Source organism: Arachis hypogaea, chromosome 2, assembly GCF_003086295.3.
Source record: "Arachis hypogaea cultivar Tifrunner chromosome 2, arahy.Tifrunner.gnm2.J5K5, whole genome shotgun sequence".
In the NCBI taxonomy this organism is placed as follows: domain Eukaryota; kingdom Viridiplantae; phylum Streptophyta; class Magnoliopsida; order Fabales; family Fabaceae; genus Arachis; species Arachis hypogaea.
In genome coordinates, this window is record NC_092037.1 from 79,918,578 (window position 1) to 79,943,121 (window position 24,544).

The 24,544-nt window shown below is 39.2% G+C and overlaps 1 non-coding gene across 1 annotated transcript; it reads right to left on the reverse strand.

The window, feature by feature from the left end:
* Positions 1–14,916: 14,916 nt before the first annotated feature.
* Positions 14,917–15,023, reverse strand: LOC112766839 (small nucleolar RNA R71). The gene has a single exon (XR_003184579.1). It is a non-coding gene; the product is annotated as a small nucleolar RNA R71 (small nucleolar RNA).
* Positions 15,024–24,544: the final 9,521 nt, after the last annotated feature.

The window sequence follows — 24,544 nt, forward strand, 5'->3', positions numbered from 1 at the left end:
TAACCCCTGACACTTGCCTCCAACGTTGGAAGAGAGGCAGGGTGGGGCACGAAATTGCAATCACACTTTTGTAACTCTGCACGACTTACCAGGACGTGCACTGGGTCGTCCAAGTAATACCTTATGTGAATAAGGGTCGATCCCATGGAGATTGACGGCTTGAAGCAAGCTATGGTCATCTTGTAAATCTCAGTCAAGTGGATTCAAATGGTTATGAGGATTTGATAATTAAAGAAAAATAAAGCAGAAAATAACATAGAAATACTTATGTAATTCATTGGTGGGAATTTCAGATAAGCGTCTGGAGATGCTTTGTTGCTTCCGAACCTCTGCCTTCTGGTGGACGAAATTGTGATAAAAGAGTTCCAGGCACTGTTAGAGAAGCTCACAACTCCGTTCAACTTAACCAGCAAGTGTACTGGGTCATCCAAGTAATACCTTACGTGAGTAAGGGTCGATCCCACAGAGATTGTTGGTATGAAGCAAGCTATGGTCGTCTTGTAAATCTCAGTTAAGTGGATTCATAGGGTCAAATGTAATTGGATTAGATAATTTAAAAGATAAATAAAATAAAAAGGGATAGAAATACTTATGTAAATCAATAGTGGAAATTTCAGATAGGCGTGTGGAGATGCTAGAATCCTTTCGAATCTCTACTTTCTTATTGCTCTCATCCAATCATTCTTACTCCTTTCCATGGCAAGCTGTATGTAGGGCATCACCATCATCAATGGCTACTTTTAATCCTCTCGGGAAAATGGTCCTATGCGCTGTCACTGCACGGCTAATCGTCTGGAGGTATCACCCTTGTTGATAGCTACATCCCATCCTCTCAGTGAAAATGGTCCAAATGCTCTGTCACAGCACGGCTAATCATCTGTCGGTTCTCAATCAGGTTGGAGTAGAATCCCTTGATTATTTTGTATTTGTCATCACGCCCAGCCTTCAGGAGTTTGAAGCTCGTCACAGTCATTCATTACCGGAATCTTACTCGGAATACCACAGACAAGGTTAGATTTTCCAGATTCCCGGAATCCTACTCGGAATACCACAGACAAGGTTAGACTTTTCGGATCCCCATGAATGCCGCCATCTATCTAGCTTATAGCACGAAGATTCTGTTGGGGAATCTAAGAGATATGCGCCAGGCCTAGAGTAGAACGGAAGTGGTTGTCAGTCACGCGCGTTCATAGGTGAGAATGATGATGAGTGTCACGGATCATCACATTCATCAAAGTGTTGTGCAACGTATATCTTGGAATAAGAATAAAAGAGAATTGAATAGAAAGTAATAGTAATTGTATTGAAACTTGAGGTACAACAGAGCTCCACACCCTTAATCTATGGTGTGCAGAAACTCCACCGTTGAAAATACATAAGTGAAAGGTTCAGGCATGGCCGAATGGCCAGCCCCCTCGATGATCAAAAGACCGAATGATCAAAGACTAAAAAGTCAAAAGATTAAACTGTCAAAAGATGTCTAATACAATAGTAACTTATCCTATTTATACTAGACTAGCTACTAGGGTTTACATGAGTAAGTAATTGATGCATAAATCCACTTCCGGGGCCCACTTGGTGTATGCTTGGGCTAAACTTGATCTATCCACGAGCTGAGGCTTTTCTTGGAGTTGAACTCCAAGTTATAACGTGATTTGGGCGTTCAACTCCGGATCATGACGTGTTTCTGGCGTTTATCTCCAGACAGCAGCATGTACTTGGCGTTAAGCGCCACTTTACGTCGTCAATTCCCGAAGAAAGTATGGACTATTATATATTGCTGGAAAGCTCTAGATATCAACTTTCAAACGCCGTTCAGAGCGCGCCATTTGGAGTTCTGTAGCTCCAGAAAATCCATTTTGAGTGCAGGGAGGTCAGATTCCAACAGCATCAGCAGTCCTTTGTCATCCTCCTATCAGAGTTTTGCTCAAGTCCCTCAATTTCAGCCAGAAATTACCTGAAATCACAGAAAAACACACAAACTCATAGTAAAGTCCAGAAATATGAATTTAACATAAAAACTAATGAAAACATCCCTAAAAGTAGCTTGAACTTACTAAAAACTACCTAAAAACATTGCCAAAAAGCGTTTAAATTATCCGCTCATCACAACAACAAACTTAAATTGTTGCTTGTCCCCAAGCAACTGAAAATCAATTAGGATAAAAAGAAGAGAATATACTATAAATTCCAAAATATCAATGAATATTAATTATAATTAGATGAGCGGGACTTGTAGCTTTTTGCTTCTGAACAGTTTTGGCATCTCACTTTTTCCCTTGAAGTTTAGAATGATTGGCTTCTCTAGGAACTTAGAATTTCGGATAGTGTTATTGATTCTCCTAGTTAAGCATGTTGATTCTTGAACACAGCTACTTTTATGAGTCTTGGTCGTGGCCCTAAGCACTTTATTTTCCAGTATTACCACCGGATACATAAATGCCACAGACACATAACTGGGTGAACATTTTCAGATTGTGACTCAGCTTTGCTAGAGTCCCCAGTTAGAGGTGTCCAGAGCTCTTAAGCACACACTTTTGCTTTGGATCACGACTTTAACCACTCAGTCTCAAGCTTTTCACTTGGACCTTCATGACACAAGCACATGGTTAGGGACAGCTTGGTTTAGCCGCTTAGGCCTGGATTTTATTTCCTTGGGCCCTCCTATCCATTGATGCTCAAAGCCTTGGATCCTTTTTACCCTTGCCTTTTGGTTTTAAGGGCTATTGGCTTTTTCTGCTTGCTTTTTCTTTTTCTTTCTATTTATTTTTTTTCGCCATTTTTTTTGCAAGCTTTTCTTTTTTTTTTTCACTGCTTTTTCTTGCTTCAAGAATCAATTTTATGATTTTTCAGATTATCAATAACATTTCTCTTTGTTCATCATTCTTTCAAGAGCCAACAATTTTAACAACAAGATCAAAAATATGCACTGTTCAAGCATTCATTCAGAAAACAAAAAGTATTGTCACCATATCAATATAATTAAATTAAATTCAAGGATAAATTCGAAATTCATGTACTTCTTGTTCTTTTGAATTAAAACATATTTCATTTAAGAGAGGTGAAGGATTAATGGAATTATTCATAACTTTAAGACATGGTTGCTACATACTAATGATCATGAAGTAGAGACACAAAATATAGATAAACATAACATAGAAACCAAAAAACAGAAAGAAATAAGAACAAGGAATGAATCCACCTTAGTGGCGTCTTCTTCTTGAAGGTCCAACAATGTCCTTAAGCTCTTCTATGTCCCTTCCTTGCCTTTGTTGCTCCTCCTCCAGTGCTCTTTGATCTTCTCTTATTTCATGGAGAATGATGGAGTTCTCATCATGTTCCACCCTTAATTGTTCCACGTCGTGGCTCAAATCTTCTAAGGAAGTGTTGAGTTGTTCCCAATAGTTATTGGGAGGAAAGTGCATCCCTTGAGGCATCTCAGGGATTTCTTGATGATGAGCTTCCTCATGCATCTCTTGAGATCCGTGGGGGGTCTCTCTTGCTTGCTCCATCCTCTTATTGGTGATGGGCTTATCCTCTTCACTGGGGATGTCTCCTTCTATGATAACTCCAGCTGAGTAACATAGATGGCAAATAAGGTGAGGAAAAGCTAGCCTTGCCCTGGTGGAGGGCTTTTTGGCTATTTTGTAGAATTCATTGGAGATGACTTCATGAACTTCTACTTCCTCTCCAATCATGATGCTATGAATCATGATGGCCCGATCCACAGTAACTTCAGATCGGTTGCTAGTGGGAATGATGGAGCGTTGAATGAACTCCAACCATCCTCTAGCCACAGGCTTGAGGTCCAGTCTTCTTAGTTGAACTGGCTTGCCTTTGGAGTCTCTTTTCCATTGAGTTCCTTCCACACATATGTTCATTAGGACTTGGTCCAACCTTTGATTAAAGTTGACCCTTCTAGTGTAGGGGCGTTCATCTTCTTGCATCATGGGCAAGTGGAATGCCAACCTCACATTTTCTGGACTAAAATCTAAGCATTTCCCCCGAACCATTGTGAGATAATTCTTTGGACTCGGTTTCATACTTTGATCATGGTTCCTAATGATCCATGCATTGGCATAGAACTCTTGAACCATTAAGATTCCGACTTGTTGTATAGGGTTGGTTAAGACTTCCCAACCTCTTCTTCGGATCTCATGTCGGATCTCCGGATACTCATTTTTCTTGAGCTTGAAAGGGACCTCAGGGATCACCTTCTTCTTTGCCACAACATCATAGAAGTGGTCTTGATGGCTCTTGGAGATGAATCTTTCCATCTCCCATGACTCGGAGGTGGAAGCTTTTGTATTCTCTTTTCCTTTTCTAGAGGATTCTCCGGCCTTAGGTGCCATTGATGGTAATGGAAAACAAAAAAGATTATGCTTTGACCACACCAAACTTAAGATATTGCTCGCCCTCGAGCAAGAGAAGAAAGAAGAGAAGAAGAAGAAGAAGAAGAAAATGGAGGTGAGTGAGGGGAGATGGATTCGGCCAAGGTATAGAAGAGGGGGTTGTGTTGTGTGAAAATGAAGTAGAAAGGAAGGGTATATATAGGGAAAGGGGAGAGGGTAGGTTCGGCCATTTTAGGGTGGGTTTGGGTGGGAAAGATTTTTGAATTTTGGATGTAGGTGGGGTTTATGGGGAAGAGTGGATGGATGTGAGTGGTGAATAGGTGATTGGGAAGAGAGATTGAGGTGATTGGTGAAGGGTTTTTGGGAAGTGTGACATGGAGAAGAGTAAAATAGGATTAGGAGGTAAGGTGGGAATATAGTAGGTGGGGATCCTGTGGGGTCCACACATCCTGAGGTGATCCTGTGGGGTCCACAGATCCTGTGGTGGCAAGGAATTCCATCCCTGCACCAAATAGGCATGTAAAATGCCTTTGCATACCATTCTGGTGTTTAAACGCCGAGTGGTGCATATTCTGGGCGTTCAACGCCCACATGTAACATGTTTCTGGCGTTGAACGCCAGTTTCATGCTTGTTGCTGGCGTTCAGCGCCAGCTTTTCCTCTAGGCACATTCCTGGCGTTCAGCGCCAGAATGTTGCTTGTTTCTGACGTTGAACGCCAGATTCATGCTTTGTTCTGGTGTTGAACGCCAGTCAGATGCTCCTTACTGGCGTTGAACGCCAGCCTGTGCTTCCTCTAGGGTGTGATTTTTTTTTTCTGCTGTTTTTTATTCTGTTTTTAATTTTTCTATTTTTTCGTGACTCCACATGATCATGTACCTAATAAAACACAAAATAACAATAAAATAAAATAAAATAAAAATTAGATAAATAAAATTGGGTTGCCTCCTAACAAGCGCTTCTTTAGTGTCAATAGCTTGACAGTGGCTCTCATGGAGCCACAAAGGTAATCAGGTCAATGTTGTATAGTCCCAACACCAAACTTAGAGTTTGGATATGGGATCCTAACACCAAACGTAGAGTTTGGTTGTGGCCTCCCAACACCAAACTTAGAGTTTGACTGTGGGGGCTCTTCTTGACTCTGAACTGAGAGAAGCTCTTCATGCTTACTCTCTTTTGTCACAAAGGGATGGCCATGTGCCTTAAACACAAGGTAGTCCCCATTCAATTGAAGGACTAATTCACCTCTGTTGACATCTATTACAGCTCCTGCTGTGGCTAGGAAAGGTCTTCCAAGGATGATGCATTCATCCTCTTCCTTCCTAGTGTCTAAGATTATGAAATCAGCAGGGATGTAAAGGCCTTCAACCTTCACTAACACGTCCTCTACTAATCCATAAGGTTGTCTTACTGACTTGTCTGCCAATTGTAATGAGAACAAGGCAGGTTGTACCTCAATGATCCCCAGCTTCTCCATTACAGAGAGTGGCATAAGATTTATCTCTGACCCCAGATCACACAGAGCTTTTGCAAAGGTCATGGTGCCTATGGTACAAGGTATCAAAAACTTGCCAGGATCTTGTTTCTTTTGAGGTAAAATTTGCTGAATCCAGGTATCCAGTTCACTAATGAGCAAGGGAGGTTCACTTTCCCAAGTCTCATTATCAAACAACTTGGCATTCAGCTTCATGATAGCTCCTAAGTATTGAGCAACTTGCTCTCCAGTTACATCTTCATCCTCTTCTGAGGAAGAATAGTCATCAGAGCTCATGAATGGCAGAAGGAGATTTAATGGAATCTCTATGGTCTCTATATGAGCCTCAGATTCCTTTGGATCCTTAATAGGAAACTCCTTCTTGCTTGAGGGACGTCCCAAGAGGTCTTCCTCACTAGGATTTTCGTCCTCCTCCTCCCTTGTGCATTCGGCCATATTGATTACATCAATGGCTTTGTACTCTCCTTTTGAATTCTCTTCTGTATTGCTTGGGAGAATACTGGGAGGAGTTTCAATGACTTTCTTACTCAGCTGGCCCACTTGTGCCTCCAGATTTCTGATGGAGGATATTGTTTCACTCATGAAACTAAAAGTGGCCTTTGACAGATCAGAGATTAGATTGGCTAAATTAGAAGTGTTTTGTTCAGAATTCTCTGTCTGTTGCTGAGAAGATGATGGAAAAGGCTTGCTATTGCTCAGCCTGTTGCGTCCACTATTGTTAAAGCCTTGTTGAGGCTTTTGTTGATCTTTCCATGAGAAATTTGGATGATTTCTCCATGATGAGTTATAGGTGTTTCCATAAGGTTCACCCATGTAATTAACCTCTACCATGGCAGGGTTTTCAGGATCATAAGCTTCTTTAGAAGCTGCCTCTTTAGTACTGTTGGATGCATTTTGCCATCCATTCAGATTTTGAGAGATCATGTTGACTTGCTGAGTCAACATTTTGTTCTGAGCCAATATGGCATTCAGAGCATCAATTTCAAGAACTCCATTCTTTTGAGGTATCCCATTATTCACGGAATTCCTCTCAGAAGTGTACATGAATTGGTTGTTTGCAACCATATCAATGAGTTCTTGAGCTTCTGCAGGTGTTTTCTTTAGGTGAATTGATCCACCTGCAGAATGGTCCAATGACATTTTCGAAAATTCAGATAGGCCATAATAGAATATATCTAATATGGTCCATTCTGAAAGCATGTCAGATGGACATCTTCTGGTCAGCTGCTTGTATCTTTCCCAAGCTTCATAGAGGGATTCACCATCTTTTTGTTTGAAGGTTTGAACATCCACTCTCAGCTTGCTCAGCTTTTGAGGAGGAAAGAATTTATCCAAGAAGGTTGTGACCAGCTTATCCCAAGAGTCTAGGCTATCCTTAGGTTGTGAATCCAACCATATTCTAGCTCTATCTCTTACAGCAAAAGGGAAAAGCATGAGTCTGTAGACTTCAGGATCAACTCCATTCGTCTTAACAGTCTCACAAATCTGCAAGAACTCAGTTAAAAACTGATAAGGATCTTCAGATGGAAGTCCATAAAACTTGCAGTTCTGTTGCATTAAAGCAACTAGTTGAGGCTTAAGCTCAAAATTATTGGCTCCAATGGCAGGAATGGAGATGCTTCTTCCATCAAATTTGGATGTTGGTTTTGTGAAGTCACCAAGCATTCTCCTTGCATTATTATTATTTTCGGCTGCCATCTCCTTCTCTTGTTCTAATGTTTCTGAAAGGTTACCTTTAGATTGTTGTAATTTAGCTTCTCTTAGTTTCCTCTTCAGAGCCCTTTCAGGTTCAGGATCAGCTTCAACAAGAGTGCTTTTGTCCTTGTTCCTGCTCATATGAAAGAGAAGAAAACAAGAAAAGAAGGAGGAATCCTCTATGTCATTGTATAGAGATTCCTTTATGTTAGTAGAAAAAGAAAAGGGGAGGAGAGTGAAGAAGAATGGGTTCGGATATTTGGATGAAGAGAGGTGAAGAGAAGTGTTAGTAAATAATTAATTAAATAGAATAAGAAAAGAGAGGGAGAATTCAAAAATAATTTTAAAAAGGTGTTAGTAATTTTCGAAAATTAGAGATAAGATAAGATTAAAATTAAAATTGAAAACAAAAAAGAATTTTTGAGAAAGAGATGAGATATTTTCGAAATTAGGGAGGGAGAAGTAGTTAGTTGGTTTTGAAAAAGATAAGAAACAAACAAAAAGTTAGTTGGTTGATTGAAAAAGATTTGAAGTTTTTAATTTTAAAAAGATAAGAAGATAGGAAGATAGAAAAGATATTTTAAAATCAACTTTTGAAAAAGATAAAATTTTTGAAAAAGATAAGATAAAAGATAAAAAGATTTAACTCAAAAATTTGAAATTACTTACTTCACTAACAAGAAACTACAAGATAAGATTCTAGAACTTAAAGATTGAACCTTTCTTAACAAGAAAGTAACAAACTTCAAATTTTTGAATCAATCACATTAATTGTTAGCTAATTTTCGAAAATATGATATAAAGATAAGAAAAAGATTTTGAAAAATATTTTGAAAAAGATTTTTGAAATTTTCGAAAAATGGAAAAAAATGAAAAGATATAATTTTTGAAAAAAGATTTTGAAAAGATAAGATTTTTTTAAATTGAAAATTTGACTTGACTTGTGAGACACAACTAATTTTAAAAATTTTTGACCAAGTCAACCCAAAATTTCGAAAATTTGGAGGGAAATAAGGAAAAGATATTTTTTGATTTTTGAAATTTTAGAGATGAGAGAGAAAAACATAAAAATGACCCAAAATATGAAAATTTTGGATCAAACACATAATGCATGCAAGAACACTATGAATGTCAAGATGAACACCAAGAACACTTTGAAGATCATGATAAACATCAACAACATAATTTTGAAAAATTTTTGATGCAAGGAAAACATGCAAGACACCAAACTTATAAATTTATAAAGCATGGACTCTAATAAACAAAAAATTCATATGAAAAACAACAAACAACACAAAACAAGAAAACATCAAGATCAAACAAGAAGACTTACCAAGAACAACTTGAAGATCATGAAGAACACTATGAATGCATGGAATTTTCGAAAATTTAAAGCATAAATTTTAAAAACATGCAATTGACACCAAATTTAAAAGTTGACTCAAGACTCAAACAAGAACACAAAATATTTTTGATTTTTATGATTTTCTAATTTTTTTGGATTTTTATTAATTTTTTTTTGAAAATATTTTTGGAAAAACGAAAAAGAAAAATTTTGAAAAAGTTTTTGAAAAGAAAATTACCTAATCTGAGCAACAAGATGAACCGTCAGTTGTTCATACTCGAACAATCCCCAGCAACGGCGCCAAAAACTTGGTGCTGTTGCCGGATCAAAAGAGAACTTGGCGCTGTAGTTGCACGTAATTGTAATTAGAAGAATCCCCGGCAACGGCGCCAAAAACTTGGTGGACGAAATTGTGATAAAAGAGTTCCAGGCACTGTTAGAGAAGCTCACAACTCCGTTCAACTTAACCAGCAAGTGTACTGGGTCATCCAAGTAATACCTTACGTGAGTAAGGGTCGATCCCACAGAGATTGTTGGTATGAAGCAAGCTATGGTCGTCTTATAAATCTCAGTTAAGTGGATTCATCGGGTCAAATGTAATTGGATTAGATAATTTAAAAGATAAATAAAATAAAAAGGGATAGAAATACTTATGTAAATCAATAGTGGGAATTTTAGATAGGCGTGTGGAGATGCTAGAATCCTTTTGAATCTCTACTTTCTTATTGCTCTCATCCAATCATTCTTACTCCTTTCCATGGCAAGCTGTATGTAGGGCATCACCATCATCAATGGCTACTTTTAATCCTCTCGGGAAAATGGTCCTATGCGCTGTCACTGCACGGCTAATCGTCTGGAGGCATCACCCTTGTTGATAGCTACATCCCATCCTCTCAGTGAAAATGGTCCAAATGCTCTGTCACAGCACGGCTAATCATCTGTCGGTTCTCAATCAGGTTGGAGTAGAATCCCTTGATTCTTTTGCGTTTGTCATCACGCCCAGCCTTCAGGAGTTTGAAGCTTGTCACAGTCATTCATTACCGGAATCTTACTCGGAATACCACAGACAAGGTTAGACTTTCCAGATTCCCGGAATCCTACTCGGAATACCACAGACAAGGTTAGACTTTCCGGATCCCCATGAATGCCGCCATCTATCTAGCTTATACCACGAAGATTCTGTTGGGGAATCTAAGAGATATGCGCCAGGCCTAGAGTAGCACGGAAGTGGTTGTCAGTCACGCGCGTTCATAGGTGAGAATGATGATGAGTGTCACGGATCATCACATTCATCAAAGTGTTGTGCAACGTATATCTTGGAATAAGAATAAAAGAGAATTGAATAGAAAGTAATAGTAATTGTATTGAAACTTGAGGTACAGCAGAGCTCCACACCCTTAATCTATGGTGTGCAGAAACTCCACCGTTGAAAATACATAAGTGAAAGGTTCAGGCATGGCCGAATGGCCAGCCCCCTCGATGATCAAAAGACCGAATGATCAAAGACTAAAAAGTCAAAAGATTAAACTGTCAAAAGATGTCTAATACAATAGTAACTTATCCTATTTATACTAGACTAGCTACAAGGGTTTACATGAGTAAGTAATTGATGCATAAATCCAATTCCGGGGCCCACTTGGTGTATGCTTGGGCTGAACTTGATCTATCCACGAGCTGAGGCTTTTCTTGGAGTTGAACTCCAAGTTATAACGTGTTTTGGGCGTTCAACTCCGGATCATGACGTGTTTCTGGCGTTTAACTCCAGACAGCAGCATGTACTTGGCGTTGAGCGCCACTTTACGTCGTCAATTCCCGAATAAAGTATAGACTATTATATATTGATGGAAAGCTCTGGATGTCTACTTTCCAACTCCATTGAGATCGCGCCATTTGGAGTTCTGTAGCTCCAGAAAATCCATTTTGAGTGCAGGGAGGTCAGATTCCAACAGCATCAACAGTCCTTTGTCAGCCTCTTATCATAGTTTTGCTCAAGTCCCTCAATTTCAGCGAGAAATTACCTGAAATCACAGAAAAACACACAAACTCATAGTAAAGTCCATAAATGTTAATTTAACATAAAAACTAATGAAAACATCCCTAAAAGTAGCTTGAACTTACTAAAAACTACCTAAAAATAATGCCAAAAAGCGTATAAATTATCCGCTCATCACTTTCCTATTGTCTTCATCTAATCATGTGTCCTCCCTTCCATGGTAAGCTGTATGATCCTCTCAGTGAGAATGGTCCGGCTACGGTTTCTGTACGGCTAATCAACTGTCGGATTTCTCGTCTCGGATGAAAAATACCAGGCACAGCTACCGCAGGGCTAATCATCTGTCGGTTCTCACTTGTGTTGGAATAAGATCCATTGATCCTTTTTCACACTGTCATTGTGCCCAACATTCGTGAGTTTGAAGCTCCTCACAGTCATCTCTTCCCAGATCCTACTCGGAATACTACAGACAAGGTTTAGACTTTCTGTATCTTAGGAATGCTGTCTATTGATTCTAGCCTATACCACAAAGATCCTAATCACGGGGTCGGATGCTCTGTTGTTAGGAGAGACGATGCAAATCCATGGATCAGAGACCCAAGAGAGTATACTCTGGCTGGCGTCCAATGACTACGTTGAACATCATGTAGACCGTTTTGTGGTTGTCAGGCACGCGGATCTTGGCTAAGCGAGTACTGAAGATAGTGGGTGATTGTCACGGGTCACCCCTTCAGTCTGACAAAACTGAATTAAGTACAAGAGTATATATTGGAGAAGAAGTAGGCGTGAATTGAAGGAAAAACAATAGTACTTGCATTAATTCATAAGGAACAGCAGAGCTCCTCACCTTAATCTATGAGGTGTAGAAACTCCACCGTTGAAAATACATAAGAGAAAAAGGTCTAGGCATGGCCGAATGGCCAGCCTGCCTAGTGGCATGATAAACGATAAAAGGGTTCAAAGATGTCTAATACAATAGTAAAAAGTGCTATATATACTAAACTAGTTACTAGGGTTTACAGAAAAATGAGTAACTAAGTGCAGATAGTGCAGAAATCCACTTTCGGGGCCCACTTGGTGTGTCTTTGGACTGAGCTTTGAAGCTTTCACGTGCATAGGCCATCCTTGGAGTTAAACGCTAGCTTGGATGCCAGTTTGGGCGTTTAACTCCAGTTCTGGTGCCAGTTCTGGCGTTTTATGCCAAAAAAGGGTCTTTGGTGGGCGTTTGGGCCGTCAAATCTCGGGCAAAGTATGGACTATTATACATTGTTAGAAAGCCCAAGATGTCTACTTTCCAACGCAATTAAGAGCGTGCCAATTGGGCTTCTTTAGCTCCATAAAATTCACTTCAAGTGCAGGGAGGTCAGAATCCAACAGCATCTGCAGTCCTTTAACAGCATCTGAATCAGATGTTTTGCTCACGTCCCTCAATTTCAGCCAGAAAATACCTGAAATCACAGAAAAACACACAAACTTACAGTAAAGTCCAGAAATGTGATTTTTGCATAAAAACTAATAAAAGTATACTAAAAAGTAACTAAAACACACTAAAAATACCTAAAAACAATGCCAAAAAGCGTATAAATTATCCGCTCATCATAGGGCAAGTCTCTGCATAAGTTGCTGATGCTCACGTTGGAGGGAGCGTTGGACATCCAACGATAACCCCAACATGGTAAAAAAATGAGCTTTCTAGAGATTATGAAAAATTGCAGAGACGCGCACGCGTACGCACAGATGGGGAATTCTGACAATCCACGCACATGCGTAGCTGACGCGTACGCGTGGATGGGCAACGTTGGAACCCGAACGCTACCTCAAACATGAATGAAAACGTGCGCGATCTTGAATTTGAAATCTTAATTTTGACAAAGCACATTGGCGTGCTCGCGTCTATGGCACGTACGTGCAAGTTTAACTTTTGAGCATCCACGCGCACGCGAACATGACGCGCATGTGTGGATGTGCATTTTGACCCAAGCGTGCAGATGCACAAAGTGCGCATACGCGTGGGTAGCAGAACGTTGGCCCTCCAACGTTGATTCAAACGCCAATGACAGCAACATATCTGGTTTTTCGGTTTTCATCTAAAGGGGCATTTGAGTCAATGTTGGCCATCAAACGTTGACTCTAACATGAAGCATTAGGACTCACAATTTAAACAGATATCTTCTCAATAGCAAGGAAAATCAATTGGAGCCATTTTCAACCCAATTCCATTAAAGCCAAAAGTCCAATTCAGAGATTAAAGATCAATGGAAGAAAGTGTATAAGTAGCTTAGAATTTAATTTAGAGAGGACTTTTACTTCACTTTGAAATTTTTCGGTTTAATTGGAATTTTAGAATGTATCTCTCGATTGCAATTTCCATTTTGAGAGCTATGAACAACTAAACCCCTTTCATTGGGTCAGGGAGCTCTGTGTAATTCAATGGATCAATGTTAGTTTTCATTCATATTCTTCTTTCTTTTCTCTTGATTTTGATAGAAAGCTTTCGTTTTTTATCCAATTGGATAGTTATCTTGGGAAAGAAGCTATTCATAATTGGATCTCCTCGGAACCTTGGAAGAAGAATGAGGAGATCATGCTATAAATGCTTTCTCACATTGGATTAGATTGGGGTTTGTATGGATATAGTGACATGTAATCCTACCAACACTTTGATCTATGAATTTGTGTGGTATAATCAGTGACCAAACTTTATCTCTTCCCATGAGCCCTTAAATCAAGGAATTGGGCAATTGTTCATGCTTAGAGAGATTGGTGAGCCAAGAAATTGGGATCCAATCACTTAAGATTGCCAACGAGATCAATGAATGCATTGATTGCGAAAGAGATGAAAATGAATTTGATCCGGAGAATTATACATCTCCTGAACCCAATGATTCCCCCACTCTGATCTTAGCCATTCTTTTAAATTCTGCTTCTTTAATTTCATGCTAATTCCCCATTCCCATTTAATTTCTTGCAATTTAAGCTTCTACACTTTAATTTCCTGCAATTTAATTTTCTGCTTCTTTAATTACTTGCAATTTAAGTTTTCCGCCAATTTTACATTTCTGCAATCTCAACCAAATCTGATTTCGCTCAACTAGCACAATTCTCCAACTAACATTGATCAACCAACCAATCCCTGTGGGATTCGACCTCACTCTTTTGTGAGTTTTTACTTGACGATAATCCAGTACATTTGCCGGCAAGAAAATTATTGAGAGACAGTTTTCAGGTGAATCATGTTTATGGCGCCATTGCCAGGGATTGGTTTTGTATTGACAATTACTAAATTAGCAGATAAATAGATTGAGAACTTTTCTTTTCTTTTGATTAATTGAGTTTTAATTTCATCTGTTCATTTTAATTTTTCTGCAACTTTAGTTCCCTTTAATCTCTTCATTCTCTTTTACTTTCCAGCAAGCTAACCCACTAACTATACTATGTTTTAGTGAGCTGTGCATTTACTGCTTCTTGTACTTGTTCATTATATGACAGGTAGAAGAGAGGCCTCGACCTCATTTGATAGTGAACCGGAAAGAACCTTCCTGAGATTAAGGAGGGAAGCAAGAGGAAAGAAGGCTGTTGGTGCAGAAGAAGAGGAGGAAGATTTGGATACAACCATGGAGGATGATATGGAAAACCATCATGAAGGAGAGGTGAATAACCATGCCAGAAGAGGTGGAGTCAACCTTGCTGGACAAGAGAGGAGAGTTCTGGGATCATACATTAATCCAAACCCAGAAAACTGTGGTAGCAGCATTCAAAAGCCAACTATCAATGCTAATAACTTCAAATTGAAGCCCCAGCTCATAACTCTAGTACAGAACAACTGTTCTTTTGGAGGGAGTACCCAAGAGGACCCTAATGAGCATCTCACTAAATTCCAAAGGATATGTGACACAGTTAAATATAATACTGTTTCCATTTTCTTTGAAGGACAAAGCATCAAAATGGCTGGAATCGTTTCCCGAGGAAAGCTTGACAACCTGGGAGGACGTGGTGAATAGATTCTTAACAAGGTTCTACCCTCCACAAAAAGTTAACAGGCTCAAGACTGAAGTGCAGACATTCAGACAACAAGATGGTGAGACTATTTATGAAGCCTGGGAGAGGTTCAAGGATTTGATAAGGAAATGCCCCCTAATATGTTTAATGAGTGGGTGCAACTTCATATCTTCTATAAAGGGCTGAATTGTGAATCAAAGAAAGAAGTAGACCACTCATTTGGAGGTCCCTAAACAAGAAGAAGACCATTGAAGAAGCCATTGATGTGATAGAAACAGTGGCTGACAATGAGTATTTTTACGCCTCAGATAGGAGCAACAACAGGGGAGTCTTGGAATTAAACCAAATGGATGCAATCCTGGCCCAAAACAAAATGATCACCAAGCAAGTCGCTGAATTGACTAAGCAAATGGAGAAGAATCAGGCTATAGCTATCCACACTCAACCATCACCTCAAGGAGAGTTGAAAACTGAAGAAGGAGTTAACTGGGAGGAAGCTAATTACCTTAGAAACTCATCTAGGCAGGCTAATGATCCATATTCTAAAACATATAACTCTGGTTGGAGAAACCACCCAAATTTTGGGTGGGGGAACCAACAAAATCAAGGCCAAGACCACAGACCACACAATCGAACCCATTATAACAACTCCACTCTCCAAAACTCCAACCAAAGACCATACCAGACCACACAAAACACTTATTCGCATCCACATTACCAAAGTCACAACAACCACTCTCAACACCCCAATTTCAACTAACCACCACCACACGATGATGACAAAATGGCTAGGATGGAAGCTATGCTTGCAAACCTTTGCAAGGAGTTTGACGACATGAAAAAATTCAAGGAGGAAGTAATATCCAATCAGCAAAATCAAGATGCTGCCACTCAGAAACTTGAAGCACAAGTTGGATACCTGTCCAAACAAGCCCCTGACTATAGTTCCAGTAATGCCACCAAGACAACTTCAAGAGAGGAATGCAAAGCTATTACCCTCAGGAGTGGAAGGGAATTGAAAGAGAAGTCAAGGGAGACTGCAGAGGAGAAAGTGGAAGTTAGTTCGAATGACAAGGAAGAAGCACAAACACCTACACCCAGCTCATTAGAAGAAAAAGAAATTCTAAAGCCATATGTCCGAAAGGCTCCTTACCCTCAACGCCTAATAGAGAATGTAAAGGACAACCAATTCTCAAAATTTTTGGAGATTTTCAAGAAACTTTAGATCAACATTCCATTTGCAGAAGCATTAGAACAAATGCCACTTTATGCTAAGTTTCTGAAGGAATTGATAACCAAGAAGAGAAGTTGGAGGAATGATGAAACTGTGATATTAACTGAGGAATGTAGTGCTATCATCCAACACAAGTTGCCTCAAAAATTGAAGGACCCAGGAAGCTTTCAAATTCCATGTATCATAGGGGAAATAACAGTTGAAAAATCCCTATGTGATTTGGGAGACAGTATAAATTTGATGTCCTTAACAATGATGAAAAAATGAAGATTGAGGAAGCTAAACCAACAAGAATGGCCCTCCAATTAGCAGATCGGTCATTCAAATTCCCTCATGGAATAGGAGAGGACTTGTTAGTGAAAGTGGGAGACTTCATCTTCCCTACTGACTTTATGGTATTGGATATGGAGGAAGAAGCTAAGGCTTCAATAATTTTGGGGAGGCCATTTTTAGCTACTACTGGAGCCATCATTGACGTCCAAAAGGGTGAACTTACCCTTAGGCTACATGATGAGAGAATGGTATTCAATGTATTCAAAGCTATGAGCTATCCACCTGAGTCACTAGGAAAGTGTATGAGATTGGATGCAGTAGAAATTGTGGTGCAAGAAACGTTTGAAGAAGCACTTGAAGGATTGACAGAGGGTGATTCTATGTTAAATGATGAGATTGCTGATGTCAACTCAGCTGAAATGCCTATTCCAAGCATATTGGAGGAGAGGAAAAAGGAGAAAGAAGCACCCAAACTGGAGTTGAAAGCACTGCCTCCTACTCTCAAGTATGCATACTTGGGAAGTGATGGAAGTCACCCAGTGATCATCAATTCTGCCCTTAGTCAAGAACAAGAAGAGGAATTAATCAAGGTGTTGTAAAAGCACCAAGATGCCATTTGATGGACCCTTGCTGACTTAAAAGGGATAAGCTCATCCATATGCATGCATAAGATCTTGCTAGAAGATGATTCCAAACCCTCCATTCAATCCCAAAGGAGATTGAATCCTGTCATGAAAGAAGTAGTCCAACTAGAGGTGATGAAGCTATGGCAGGCAGGAGTCATTTATCCCATTTTCGACAGCACATGGGTGAGTCCTGTCCATGTGGTTCCAAAGAAAAGAGGGATCACAGTTGTGGCCAATGAGAAGAACGAACTCATCCCCAAAAGAATAATGACAGGCTGGAGGATGTGCATTGACTATAGGAAACTCAATGAGGCAACCAGAAAAGATCATTTTCCACTCCCTTTTATGGACCAGATGCTGGAGAGATTGGCAGGACATGCATATTATTGTTTTCTTAATGGATATTCGGGTTATAATCAAATAGTGGTTGATCTAAGAGATCAAGAAAAAATATCATTCACCTGTCCATATGGAGTTTTTGCTTACAGGCGCATGCCTTTTGGATTGTGCAATGCCCCTGCAACTTTTCAAAGATGCATGTTGTCTATTTTCTTAGACATGATTGAAAAATTCATTGAAGTTTTCATGGACGACTTTTCAGTTTTTGGAGATTCCTTTCCCAATTGCCTTAATCATCTTGCCTTAGTGTTAAAAAGGTGCCAAGAGACAAACCTAGTTTTAAACTGGGAGAAATGCCATTTATGGTAACAGAGGGGATTCTCCTTGGCCACAAAATTTCAAAAAAGGCATAGAAGTAGACAAAGATAAGGTGGAATTAATTGAGAAATTACCTCCACCTAGTAATGTCAAGACAATTAGGAGTTTTTTAGGCCATGCTGGATTTTACAGAAGATTTATCAAAGATTTTTCCAAAATTGTGAAGCCTTTGAGCAACTTATTAGTCTCTGATACACCTTTTGTATTTGATAAAAAATGCACACTAGCACTTGAAACACTGAAAAGAGAGCTTTCCTTAGCATCTATCATTGCCCCACTTGATTGGAATTTGCCTTTTAAACTGATTTGTGATGCATCAGACTTTGCTGTTGGGGTAGTGCTTGGATAGAAGAAAGGCAATTTAGTGCATGTCATATATCATGCCAGCAAGGTTTCGAATGAAACTCAAAGGAATTCTACCACTATTGAGAAAAACAACTAGCAATAGTGTTTGTATTTGACAAGTTTAGATCATATCTTATTGGATCTAAAGTTATTATTTTCGCTGATCATGCAGAACTAAAATATTTACTTGCAAAAGAAGAGTGAAAACCAAGATTGATAAGGTGGATTTTGCTATTGCAGGAATTCAACATTGAGATTAAAAACAAGAAGGGAGTGGAGAACAAAGTAGCAGATCATTTGTCCTGAATTCCTTGTGAAGAAGGTAGTACCCACAAATCAAGTGTCAATGAATTCTTCCCTGATGAGCAATTAATGCTAGTTTATAAGGCACCCTGGTTCGCAGACATTGCTAATCTTAAGGCTACTGGGGAATTTCCTTCAATGATCAACAAGCATCAGAAGAGGAAACTTATCAATAATGCTCAGATGGATTGCTCAGAAGATGTATTTCAGAGGAGGAAGGAAGGGAAGTTTTATGGAAATGTCATGGTTCTTGCTATGGAGGCCATTTTGGAGAAAAAAGAACCGCAGCAAAAGTCTTGCAGTGCAGATTCTTTTGGCCCACCATCTTCAAAGATGCAAGAGAGCTAGTGAAGAATTGTAATGAGTGTTAGCGGCTGGAAATTTGCCCAAGAAAAATGAGATGCCACAACAATTCATCTTGGAACTTGAGCTGTATGATGTATGGGGGACTGATTTCATGGGACCTTTCCCAACTTCATACTCAAACACCTACATCCTGGTGGTAGTGGACTGTGTGTCCAAATAGGTGGAGGCCATTGCAACCCCTACAAATGATAACAAGATGGTCCTGAACTTCCTCAGAAAGAATATCTTTAGCCGTTTTGGAGTTCCTAGAGCACTCATCAGTGATGGAGGAAGCCAGTTTTGCAACAAGCCACTAGAGACCCTCCTCCTGAGGTATGGAGTGAAGCACAAAGTTGCCATACCCTATCACCCTGAAACAGGTGGTCAGACAGAGGTATCCAACAGAGAGCTAAAAAAGATCCTGGAAAAGACGGTGGGAGCTTCAAGAAAAGACTAGTCAAAAAAGCTGGATGATGCTCTTTGAGCATACAGGACAGCCTTTAAAACACCAATTGGCATGTCTCCATATCAACCGGTGTATAGTAAGGCCTGCCACCTACCATTAGAGCTTGAACACAAGGCTTTCTGGCTCTCAAAGAGTTGAATTTTGATAGCAAAGCTGCCAATGAAAGGAGGTTGTTGCAACTGCAAGAATTGGAAGAATTTAGATCACAAGCCTATGAAAATGCCAAAATGTACAAGAAAAAGGCAAAGGAGAGACATGACCTCAAGATGGCACCAAGAAGCTTTGAGGAAGGACAGAGAGGGCTACTTTACAACTCCAGACTCAAACTTTTCCCTGAAAAATTATGATCAAGGTGGTCAGGTCCATTTCTTGTAAATTGGAAATTGCATAAAGCTAAATTGAACTCTGAAAGTGTATTAAAGAGAGAGACTTCTATTCTAATTTTACTCCAACTCCTATTGCTCCCTAGCAGAGCCAGCCTCTTCACTGAAATGAAACTGATGCCTTTATATAGGCTTTACAAAATTGAAATAAAAAACAAATTACAATTAAATGAAATTTCTATTATAACTATCTCTTGTGCCTTTGAGTGATGATAATGGACTTTGCTTGCTTTGGATTTGAAGAGTGAATCTGGATGGCTTGGTTTAAGTGGCATGGATCAGGGTGCATTTGGTTTAAAATGGGTTGGAGCCATGCTCCAGTAGAGCGCTCCGTTGAGTTAGTGAGTGTTGCGCTCACTTGCCTTGTATGCTTCCTTCTCTGGCCTAGCAATTCTTGGTGTAGCGCTCAGTTTGGTCTTTGAACGTAGCGCTCCTCGAAGCCTTGCTTTGCTTGGCTTGGAAGCACAAAAAAGTGAAAAAATTGGAGCGCTACTTGCTTTCTCCAAACGCTGGGCTTTGCTCCCTTGTTGCCCCCCTCTTCGAACCCTGGCTACTCCACTTTGAGTGCTGCGCCTTGCTTTTCCTTTGTGCCATGCCCGAAAACGTTAAAACGTTTAAACGTAGTGCTCTCTTCAATTGAGCGCTATGCCTTGATGTTGAGCGCTCCGTTGGATCTTTGAAATCTGGGATTCCTTGCTTCACTTTCCTTTTATTAATGCCTTAGCTTTAATAATGCATGCTTTTATTTAATTAATTAGTAATTCCATGCATTAATGTAAGCTTTAATAATCAAATGATTCATGGATGAATTTAATGGCTTTATTAATGCCAATGTATTAACGTTAAAGCAATTTGCTTTAATAATGTATTACATGTATTCTTTCAATGGCTTTAATTAATAATGCATGCATTTCATTCATTCATTTAGCGTTCATTTCATTGGCATTACATGTTATCCATGCATGCTTTTATTTTTTTAATTAATAATGCTAATGCGTTCGTGCATTGCATAATTATTAAATGCATGCATACATAAGCATTGATGCATATGCCAAGGCTTCATGTTCATGGGCCATGCTTTTAAAAGCATGGCCAAAGGTTCCAAAGCGTGCTCAATCTTCAAAGCGTGCCCAAAATTCCTCTTTTCTTCTTTTTAGCTTATTTTGTGCTTTTTTGCTTCTTTTTTCACTTATTTCCTACAAAATTTATAAAATCAAAAGATCAAGGAAATATACCATTTGAGCACAAAAGCATTCAATATTTAAGCACTAATCATCAATTTATTGTACGAAAAAGCATAGAAAAGCATGACATGATGACATGTCATCACAGACTTGTCATTGAAGGGTTACAATGTGATTTTAAATGAAATTTTTGGCGGAACACCAAACTTAAGATTACACAGTCACCCTTGGATTGTTTTAGTGTGTAATACCAAACTTAGCTCCTCACAATATAGGGAAATTTACTTATATCTTTTATTGAAACAGCTATGAAAAGAAAACTACCTTAAGTTGGGTTGCCTCACAACAAAGCGCTCTTTTAGCGTCGCTAGCTCGACGGTTGCTCCATTAGTTGAGCTTGTACTTCATTTTGGGATCTTCCCCCATATTGCCCAGGTAGTGTTTGAGCCTTTGTCCGTTCACAGTGAATGTCCGCTTTGAGCTTTCTTCCATGATTTCTATATGTCCATAAGGTGAGACCCTTGTGACCAGAAAGGTTCCTGACCATCTTGATTTAAGTTTTCCAGGGAAGAGTCTCAGTTTGGAGTTGTAGAGGAGTACTTGCAATCCTTCTTCAAAACTTCTTGGGGCCAGATTGAGATCATGCTTTTTCTTTGCCCTCTCCTTATAGATCTTGGAGTTTTCATAGGCTTGAGACCTGAACTCCTCCAATTCTTGCAGTTGCAAGATCCTTTTCTCACCAACGGTAGAACTATCAAGATTTAGTAATTTGGGAGCCCAGAATGCTTTGTGTTCCAGCTCCAAGGGTAGATGACAAGCCTTTTCATACACCAATTGATATGGGGACATCCCAATTGGTGTTTTGAAGGATGTCCTATATGCCCAAAGAGCGTGGCAACCTTATGCTTTATCCCATATCTTAGGAGAAGAGCCTCTAATGGTCTATTTAAAAAATGGCTTCTTCCATCACTGATGAGGGCTCGTGGAACTCAAAACCAACTGAAGATAATCCTTCTGAGGAAGTTCATAACCACTTTGTTATCATTTGTTGGGGTTGCAATAGTCTCTACCCACTTGGATACATAGTCCACTACCACCAGAATATACTTGTTTGAATATGAGGTTGGAAATGGTCCCATGAAGTGCTGTGGCATCTTATTTCTTTTGGGCAAATTTCCAGCCCTTTGACATTCATTGTAGCTCTTCACTAGTTCTTTCAGTACTTTGGCAAATCCACACTGCAGTACTTTGGCTGCAGTTCTTTCCCATCCAAAATGGCCTCCATAGCAAGAACCATGACAATTCCATAGGACTTCTCGTCCTTCTTCCTCTGAAATGCATCTTCTAAGTATTCCATCTGATCATTTCTTGAAGAGATATGGCTCATCCCAGATGAAGTATTTAGCATCATTAATGAGCTTCCTCCTTTGATGTTTATTGATCTTTGGAGGCACTTCCTCAGTTGCTTTAAAATTGGCAATGTCTGCAAACCAGGGTGCCTTGTAAACTAACATTAATTGTTCATCTAGAAAGAACTCATTCACACTTGAATCATGTGTGCCACCTTTCTCACAAGGGATTCTAGATAGATGATCTGCTACCTTGTTCTCCACTCCTTTCTTGTCTTTAATCTCAATATTGAATTCCTGCAACAACAAGATCAATCTTATCAATCTTGGTTTTGATTCCTGCTTGGCAAACAAATATTTAAGTGCTGTGTGATTAGTAAAAACAATCACTTTGGAGCCAATGAGATATGATCTAAATTTATCGAATGCAAATATTATTGCTAACAACTCCTTTTCAGTGGTGGTGTAATTCTTTTGAGTGTCATTAAGGACTTTGCTGGCATAGTATATGACATGCACCAAGTTATCTTTTCTCTGTCCTAGTACTACCCTAACTGCAAAATTGGATGCGTCACACATCAGCTCAAATGGAAAATTCAAATCAGGTGGGGTAATGATAGGAGCTGAGGAAAGTTTCTTTTTCAAGTTTTCAAACGCTAGCATGCACTTCTGATGAAAAACAAAGGGTGTATCAGACATTAGAAGGTTACTTAAAGGCTTGGCTATTTTTGAAAATCTTTAATAAATCTTCTGTAAAAGCCAGCATGCCCTAAAAGGCTCCTAATTCCCTTGACATCACTAGGTGGATGTAATTTCTCAATTAATTTCACCTTAGCTCTGTCCACCTCAATGCCTTGGTTAGAAACATTATGACCAAGAACTATTCTGTCTGTAAACACGAAATGGCATTTCTCCCAATTCAAAACCAAATTGGTCTCTTGACATCTTTTTAATACCAAGGCGAGGTGATTTAGGCAATTAGGAAAGGTGTCCTCGAATACCGAAAAATCATCCATTTGCAACACTTTGATTAATTCTTCCTCCTGTTCTTGGCTGAGAGCTGAATTTATGATAAATGGGTAATTTTGATTGTTTCCCAAATATGCATATTTAAGGGTGGATGGTAATGTTTTTAGTTCAAGCTTGGGTGCTTCATTTTCTTCATTCTTCTCTTCTAATGTGCCCTGAACAAGTACTTTGGCTGCTGCAGCCTTTTTGTTTGATGCGGGTTCTTCTTCTGACATCTCCTCGAGTTCTTCCTACTCAAGGGTTTCTTGTACTAAAACTTCCACTGAGTCCAACCTCATCCATTCTCCTAGTGATTCCTATGGGTAGCTCATGGCTTTGAACATATTGAATACCATCTTTTCATCATGTAACCTAAGGGTAAGTTCACCCTTTTGGACATCTATGATGGCTCCGACAGTAGCTAAGAATGGTCTTCCCAAAATAATGGAGGCTTTGGCTTCTTCCTCCATATCCAACACTACAAAGTCTGCTGGGAAAATGAAGTCTCCCACCTTCACCAACAAGTCTTCCACTACTCTATTGGGAAACTTGAATGATCGGTCCACCAATTGAAGGGCCATTGATGATCGGCTTCTTGACGGTTTAGAATTTATCTAATGGAGTCTTGTTGTAAAGTATAGTTTCCAAACCAATCAATAATCCTTTCATACAAAAATTTTGTTTGTCACAAAGAACAAACCCCAAATAAGAATTAACCGGAGTATTTAGACTCCGGGTCGTCTCACGAGGATTGCAATGAAGTGGTCAATTATTGGCTATGAAGGAATATTTTAGTGTTTTTTGGAATGAGAGACATGAAAAGTAAATGGTAAGGAAATTCAAATAACAAAAAGGCCTTAGCAAGGGTTGGTGGTCAAGGATCTCTATCCTTATCACTAATCACAATATGAGAATTGGCAAGGATCAACCCCATTAAGTCATCCTCTAACTAATAAGGGAGAGACAAATGAGTTATGTCAATCCAAGTCCATAAGTCCTAGTTCTCCACCAATTCAATTAGTGAGATCTAAGGTCAATGGCTCCCAATCATCAATCACTTGGACATTAGCAACTCAAGAGTTCCTAAGTTACCTTTCCAAGCCAAGAGCATAAAATCTACTGTAACATCCTTCCAAGTATTTTGTCAAACACTTGGAAGGCATACAAGGAAAGCATGGTAAATTTCAAGGAAAGATAAAATCTAACAACTACCAATTGCAAGAAAAGTAAAATCACAACTCAAATCAACAATAGAAGAACATCAAACATTAAATTGCATTAAAAATAAACCAAATCCATCATGAGTGCATGATTACAAAAGAGAGCAAAGAGGAAAATTAACACTACAAACCATGAGAGTGAAATAGTAGAAGCAAGAAATCATAAAGGAAATAAGATGGAAACATGTAATTGAACCTAGATCTAAGATGGAAA